Below are 6000 nucleotides of genomic sequence, written 5' to 3'. Positions count from 1 at the left end.
GCCTGTGCGAAGTATTCCTTGGCCCATGGACATTTGCCAAGAAGAGTCCCTTCTTTATGTCCCTCTAGGGGAAGAGGATTTACCACAGTACAACCCTGTTGTGTTACCCAACTGTCCTTACAGTTAGGACGTCCCGTTTTTCATAATTTGTGTACTCTACTGAAAACTGCGGTTGCTTTTCAACGAAACCAGTGAGTTTCCTCTTGGCTCACTCGGAAGGCGCTCCGTCACAATCTCCTCAGGCTGATTCACACACGTTCTTGCTAAGAGTTAGGGCCTCCAATCCAAAAGAGCCGCTAGCCTGAATTCTCCACAGGCTGCTTGACCGATTTCCTGAAATGTTGGAGTGAAAGGCACCTTATAAGGAAATGTGGGCCACCAACCATCCTTTCAGTACAGTCCATCTGCGCTAAGCCACCCCGGCAGATACTTATCTCACTTCTGTTTTCTTCAAAAAATTACAAAACCCACAAGGACCTCCTTGGCTTAATCTGCTCCATCGCTCCTGCTGCAGCTATGGTTAGAACATTGGTGCTGAAACTTCTCCAAGAACGTTCCTTCTTCCAGTTTAAGTCCATCTGCTCCGAGTCTTGACATCAATAAACACAAGAAGCCATAGCACTGTGAACAGTCATGGCTTCCACCATGGACTCTTGGGATTTTTTTAAGGATGCTGAGAGCTGTTAGAAGACCCTTGCAGTGCTACAGTTCCCAGAGTTCCCTGGTCCTCATCCCTGAAGTACAGGGTGATCATGTTGAGAATACATGTAGATCATTTTTGACTTTGATTCTGCTTGTAACAGAAGGTCTAGGTCAGAGAAGGCTGGAGAACCTGTGGTCCTAGAGATGTTCTTAGACTCCAACTCCCATCAGCCTCAGCCAGTACTGCCAGTGGTCAGGGATGATGGGAGTTGTAGTCTACAATATCTGGAGGGCTACTAGCTGGTGTCCTGGTGAGCCCTGCTGCTTGTTCCCTCAACTGTGATAATATGAGCTGTGGTCCAAAGCTTACTCTGATTCCACATCAGGTGGGAAGCTGAAATGTGCAGCTGGGCCCCCTACGGGCTTAGCAGCCTAGCTTCACTTCTTGTGCCAGCAACACACTGAGGGAAGCTTTGTCTGGGAACATCTTTAGCTTGCACTGCTCAGTAGCAGGCCCCCAGGCAGGCACTGAGGTCTTTTTGTTGTGAGATCTCGTAGCCTCCTTTGTTTTCCTCTTGAGGGGGCCGAGGTTTGTTTTTCATGTGTCCTCAGCCCTGCGGGTTTAGCGATGTCTCCTCTAGATACGTCCTGCCTTTGCTCCTCTTCACCTCTCTGGGCAAGGCCTTCATCCCCTGCAAGCAGGCAGTGTAGCTGGTGTGGGGGCTGGAGTGCAGAGGAAGAAGTGCACGATGGGAGATGACGAAACGGGCTTATGGCAGAAGGCATTCATTCTGTCAGGCCACATCCGCACCGTACATCCAAAGCACTATTATACCACCTTTGTCAGTCACAGCTTCCCCCCGAAGAATTGTGAGATGTAGCTTGTTAAGGGTTCTGAGAGATGTTAAGAAACCCCAATTTGCCTCACAGTTCTCAAGAGTGGTTTAACTACCAATCCCTCTTCACTGGGAACTCTGGAAGTTGTAGCTTTGCATGGGGAATAGGGCATCTCCTTAACAACTCTCTGCACACTTGACAACCAACAGTTGAGTTCCCAGGATTATCTGGGGGAAGCCATGGTGCTTTAAAGCTGTGTAATCATGGGTCATTACATGTATGGGATAGATGGGGCCTTAGCTTAGTCCTTTCTTTCTTCCCTCTTTAGAAAACGCATTGGTGAAAGAGTGTGTGGCATGGACAGGCACTTGAGGAGAACAGAATGAGGAAGGGGATATGTTTATTAGGAGCCATGATGTACTTAGATAAGGGTGCTGAGGGTTGTAAGGAGACCCCCCTATTGCCCTCACAGGACTGCAATTCCCAGAGCAGTTTAGTAATCAATTCCTCCTCCCAAGGAGGTTACATAACCAACAGCATGCACAGCCTGAACATTGGAAATAGATAGGAAACTGATATACATACTTAGAATCATAGAATCGTAGAGTTGGAAGAGACCACAAGGGCCATCCAGTCCAACCCCCTGCCAAGCAGGAAACACCATCAAAGCATTCTTGACATATGCCTGTCAAGCCTCTGCTTAAAGACCTCCAAAGAAGGAGGCTCCACCACACTCCTTGGTAGCAAATTCCACTGCCGAACAGCTCTTACTGTCAGGAAGTTCTTCCTAATGTTTAGGTGGAATCTTCTTTCTTGTAGTTTGAATCCATTGCTCCGTGTCCGCTTCTCTGGAGCAGCAGAAAACAACCTTTCTCCCTCCTCTATATGACATCCTTTTATATATTTGAACATGGCTATCATATCACCCCTTAACCTTCTCTTCTCCAGGCTAAATATACCAGCTCCCTAAGACGTCCCTCATAAGGCATGGTTTCCAGGCCTTTGACCATTTTGGTTGCCCTCGACTTAGTCCTCTTTTCCATACAGGATTAGGATTGTACTCAAAGGCTCACGGAAAAAGGTGTGTTTGGAGGAGGGATTTCAAGGGAAATGGAGAGGAAGCACCCCGAAGGTGTTTTGCGGAGGAATTCCTGGCATAGCAGAGCAACTGATGTGTCACAGTAACAGTGAGAAGCCACCTTTCTTTGTCTCTCTGTAGGTGAGGAAGAGTAATTCCCGACAGCGCGGAAACCGAACCTATTAAAGCAGGAAGTTTTTCGCTTCCTCCTGCTGCAGTCCAAGCCCTGCATCTGTTTGCTTTTCTGACTGGTTACCAAAAGTCTGGAAACTGGTTATCAGGGCTGAGGCAGGAAAATTGGAAGCAAGGTGATCATCATATCCCAGCAGGAAATGGAGGGGAAAGAAGGCAAGAGGGAATCACCATTTCCTCTAGGACAGCTTTCACCAACCTGGAGTTGCCCATATGTTTTGGGATACAACTTCCATCAGCTCTAGCAAGCATGGAGCTCATGAATGCTCATGGTCATATAACAGCCCCACAAATAAAATTGAGTATCTGTTCTGAGTGTTTATTTTCACAAACGCTTTGTACAAAATGCAATAAAGACTACTTTAAAATAGTTAAGAAAACAAGAGAAGACAAATTTAAAAACAATGCCAAGTTGACACCCATGGTAGATACCCATCCATCCAGCTGGGAAGGCTTGTTGGAACAAAAATGTAATGTTTCCTGAAAATCCAAATTGTTATTGCAACAGTAATGCTTTCCCACAGAACAGGGTCAGCCACACTGAAAGCCCTGCTCTAAGTTAGGCCCCATCTGCTCTATACATTTAAAGCAGTATTGTGCTACTTTAAACAGTCATGGGTTTACTCAGTTATGGGTGAGGAGAGTTCTAATAGGAGATGTCCCTATTCCCCTCACAGAGCTACAATTCCCTAAGCAGTTTAACAATCCATCTCTTTCCCCAGGAAACTCTGGGAACTGTAGCTCACAGCAGCTAAGCCAATACAGTCATACCTCATGTTGCGTCCGCTGTGGGTTGTGTTTTTTCATGATACGAATGTGGCGGACCTGGAAGTGCTTACATCTGGGTTTCACTGCAGGTGCAGGTGCAGAAGCGTTCTGCGCGCATGCGCAGAATCGCTGCTCGGGTTGCGGACTTTTTGGGGTGCAAATGGCATCCTGGAACGGATTGGGTCTGCAACCCGAGGTACCACTTTATATGTGAAGGCATTCGCAGACGAGATAGTAATGCATTTGGCTGTTTCAGCATACATATTTAAAACATAGCACATGCAAGCTATTCAGCATTTTGTATGCAGAAAAGTGCTTGGTTGTTGTTGTTTTAAGTGTCCACATAAGCCTAAACTATTGTGTCAATGAGGCAAACTCTCAGATCAAATCCAGAGGCAACTCACAAATCATGGCTGGATGTATTCTTAGAAAGACGCTCGAAGGTCTGTCTGGCTTTCCCAGAGCATAAATAAATTGCAAAGCTGGCTAGACCTTCCTATAGACTTCTCCCCCCCCCCCCAACCTCCATCTGCTTCCAACAGAGACAAAATATTAAAAAAAAAAACAATAAAAGGGGTGAAGGGGCAGACAAATAAACACAGACCATTAATCAGGCCTGGGTAAAATATTTCAAGGTTTTGAGAGCTGGTATTGATTATTTTTAAGAGGCGGCCCTCATAAGCAGGGTTGGACCAATGTTGCAGATTCCTAAATAGTAGGAGGACCACTACAAAACTCCTAGGCAATAATTCCACCCCCACCCTGGCTCCCTCCACAAAGAATCCTTGGAACTGTGGTTTGTTAATGGTGCTGAAATCTGTTGGGGGGCACTCAAAGGTACGCAGTACCAGCAATTTTTTTCCCTAGAAGAAAACCACTGGTTAAAAGTGTGGCACTTTACTGTAACATCTTCATGGTGAGTACCGGCACCTTTTTTTATCTAGAAGAAAAGCACAGGATGTAGGGAAGGACCCCCAAAACAGGCCACAGAAGACTGAGCATGCTCAGTGGGCACAGCATACTGGTTGGCTGGGTGGCTGCAGAGTTGGAAAAGATTCAGAAAAGGGAAATCAAAATGATCAAGGGAATGGAGCGACACCCCTACGAGGAAAGGCTGCAGCGTTTGGGACTCCTTAGACCAGCAGGACGCAGGTGGTGCTGTGGTCTAAACCACTGAGCCTAGGACTTGCCGATTGGAAGGTCGGCGGTTCAAATTCCCACGATGGGGTGAGCTTCCGTTGCTCGGTCCCTGCTCCTGCCAACCTACCAGCTTGAAAGCATGTCAAATTGCAAATAGATAAACAGGTACCGCTCCGGCGGGAAGGTAAATGGCGTTTCCATGTGCTGCTCTGGTTTCGCCAGAAGCGGCTTAGTCATGCTGGGCACATAACCCAGAAAAACTGTTTGCAGACAAACGCCAGCTCCCTCGGCCAGTAAAGCGAGATGAACGCCGCAAGCCCAGAGTCGTTCGCGACTGGACTTAACTGTCAGGGGTCCTTTACCTTTAGAGCAGCGAAAAGGCAAGTAAGAGGTGACATGAGAGACGTTTATAAAAGTATGCATGGAGAAAGTGGATAAAGGTCTCCTTCTGCTCTCATGGACGTGTATGGAACTCGCTCCCACAAGTCATGGCCACCAACTTGCCTAGCTTTAAAAGAGCATGGGACAAATTCATGGAGATGAGAGTGTTAATGGTGGCTAACCACAATAGCTGTGCTCTGCCTCCATAGTGGGAAGCAGTGATGCTTCTGAATACCAGTTGCTGGAAACTACAGGAGGGGAGAATGCTCTCAGGCTCGGGTCCTTCTTGTGGGCTTCCCATTGTGGCATCTGGGGAGCCACTGTGAGAATAGGATGCTGGTCTAGATGTGCCATTCGCTTGATTAAGTCGGCTTTTCTTATGGTCTTACAACTCTTGGTGTAGGACACAGAAAAAACAGGGTGGGTGATGGAATGGAATAGCCTTGAAGGAGGCCCGTCTGGTCGGCTGGAAACCTGAGCCAAGATCACTTCACGCTGCAACATTTTGCTGCAGCATCCACTAGTTATTTCGATGTTTTTCTCCATGCCTCTTAAGAGTGAGCAACTCTCTTTCTCTTCTGCTGGACTCATCTGAGTCATGCTTTCCTGTATGCCTTTCTAAGGAGCGAAAAAGGTAACAGCCGCAGCGTGTGTGTGGTGCTGGGGGTGGAAATGGACGGAAGCGAGGCTTTGTTCTGCAAGCGGATGGAGAGCACTTCCTTCCACAGCTGCCTGAGCAATCAGCCCCCTCCCCTTCCCCTTGCCCCATCCTTCCCCTTCCTACTACTGAGTCAAACACCCAGCATGAAAGAGGGTGGGAAATGGCTCTTCCAGTTCCAGGTCTGGTTTCCTTGACCAGGCTCCCGTTCCAAATATAGGCCAATAAAGAGGTATGGTGGATGACGAGTTCAACTCATTGAGCCAGTCGGCCAGAAACCTCAACTGAACACAGAGTGGCAACA

This window comes from Zootoca vivipara, chromosome 16 (assembly GCF_965207765.1).
Source record: "Zootoca vivipara chromosome 16, rZooViv2.hap1.1, whole genome shotgun sequence".
Classification (NCBI taxonomy): domain Eukaryota; kingdom Metazoa; phylum Chordata; class Lepidosauria; order Squamata; family Lacertidae; genus Zootoca; species Zootoca vivipara.
Note: the sequence above shows the minus strand (reverse complement) of the source record.